The 2,092-nt window shown below is 37.3% G+C and overlaps 1 long non-coding RNA gene across 1 annotated transcript; it reads left to right on the top strand.

Moving 5' to 3' along the window:
* The first annotated feature begins 292 nt into the window (after positions 1-292).
* LOC107582100 (uncharacterized) lies at positions 293-1,287 on the top strand. The gene is made up of 3 exons (XR_001608906.1): positions 293-397; positions 947-1,080; positions 1,229-1,287. It is a non-coding gene; the product is annotated as an uncharacterized lncRNA (long non-coding RNA).
* The last annotated feature ends 805 nt before the right edge of the window (positions 1,288-2,092 follow it).

The raw sequence follows: 2,092 nt of genomic DNA, 5'->3' as shown, positions 1-2,092 counted from the left end.
ACCAGGAACATACTCTGAGTTGAATGAACTTACTCCCGGACGCGTTTTTGGAACCACATACCTCGAGTAAGCAAGGTTTGGGGTTAATCAATCGAAAGTTCAGGGTTTAGCTGACGGTAAGTTAACCGTGCTTTCTGGAATACACCCCATGACTGATTAATTAATAGCATTTAGTTGTTTTTGTCTCCTCTTGCTATCGATTCATCTAGGTGCTCCACACTCCATCCCAGCAGGTGGCAAAATCACGTTTCAGTTGGTTTTCCACAAGCATTAAATGACAGAAGAAGTAGAAGTGGTTAAGTTAAGTAGGCTAAGTTATGTCCTAAATAGTGGCCCTTTTTCACATATTATATAAGATGTCAGTTGTATCTTCCTTTGCGAACAATCAACCAGTGAAGTGAGTATTCTCATTTTCTTCTTTCATTAATCTGTGCACCTGTTTGATCTTGTTAGTAAAAATTATGTTTCTATAGATATTTTCAGTAAGGATATCAATTTGTATCATCCATGGGTTTTCTTGGGAATTATCACATGTATTTTTTAGAAATGGTGTTTTAAATATGGTACAAGTGTTTGTGGTTAATATGGATATATTATACTTTTTTACTTTACTTTTGGTTCTATGTTGTAATTTACACAGGCCTATACCTCAAGCATGAATTTTGTACCTGCATCATTTGTATACTACACACGATATGTATATGTATTTACTTATATTAATATGCATGATCAAAGAATGCCTGTGCTCATAACTACAACAGGATGTCAAATGGATAATTCAGTCTCATATTTAGACTCAACTTGTTTTCCACAATTTTAATGCATTCCTACCTCTAGAGATCCATGTTCCTGTCCATAATTGCGACACTTGTGTATACTTCTGATTTTTATATGCACCTTGGATGTGGCCTTTTGACAAGCCTGCAATAATTTGGATTTTATTCAGATTCTCTGACAGTGGGCAGTCTATGCGACATTACAGCACCAATATGGGGACACAAAGGAGGACCACTGGACTTAGGGAGGCATTTGGGACAGAGCCCAAATTTGCATTGGCCAGACATTACATCATAACGACTGGTACGTTCCCATTGGCCCCCACGGCCTTAAAGTAAGCGATTTACTTCTCCCACCCCTGCCTCTGACAATTACAGTGTCTTATACTATAGTGATCCTTTTCTTCCAGGTTTAGCTTCTGCCTCTCACCTCCTTCCTTGCTTTTCTACAGGGATGTAAAATCAGCATTTAATGTGCTCCATTAACAGTGAGGAAAATTACAGCCTTAGCCTGAGTAACTTTCTCTGTCTTTCTGCCTCTCTCTCACTCACTTGGCTCATATAGTGTCTGTTTACAATAGCCCTCACAGTTTTTTTTTTAATCTGCAAAAATATATTTAGTTAAGTTAAGTGCATTTTGCTTTCAAATCAAAGCGTATTGATCACTTAGAAATGTTGACTAAACGGTTGCTCCATGTTTTGTTCGCCGCACTGAAGCATTAAAAACTTGAGTCTCCATTTTGTTCCACAGTCCATTTTAACAATATTATCTGTGCTGTTTTTGGCGTATTTGCATTATTGTTCCTATTGAACTGCATGCTAGAACAATGCAGACCGTGTGTGCAAATAAGCATTGCTAGCAGTAGGCATGACTGATTCTAATTGAATCCACCCTGAATACACTGACAGTGTCATTGCCTTTTGAAGATCCAAAATGACCACAATGAAAACAAGTACTGCTTCAAAAGAGAGAGAAATAATCTGTTTAATGTAGGGCTGAAATGAACAGAGGGAAGGACAAATAAGAGATCTTTGAAATTTTGCAGGATTAGTTTCCATGTTGTCATCAAAACTCAAAGCATTTAGAGTGAATTGACAAGTGACTGGCTTAGAAATTTGCAGATGGTTTCTAACAAGACAGTGATTGAAGCTTACTGTTCAAAAGTTTGGGGTCAGTACGTTTTTTTTAGCAGCAAATCAGTGAAAACTGGAGTAATAATGCTGACAATTCTGCTTTGCCATATCAGGAATATAAAATACAAACCCGATTCCAAAAAAGTTGGGACACTGTACAAATTGTGAATAAAAACAGAATG

Source organism: Sinocyclocheilus grahami, unplaced genomic scaffold (genome assembly GCF_001515645.1).
Source record: "Sinocyclocheilus grahami isolate Dianchi unplaced genomic scaffold, SAMN03320097.WGS_v1.1 scaffold3.1, whole genome shotgun sequence".
Taxonomy (NCBI): Eukaryota; Metazoa; Chordata; class Actinopteri; order Cypriniformes; family Cyprinidae; genus Sinocyclocheilus; species Sinocyclocheilus grahami.
Note: the sequence above shows the minus strand (reverse complement) of the source record. Positions and strands in the feature narration are given on the sequence as shown.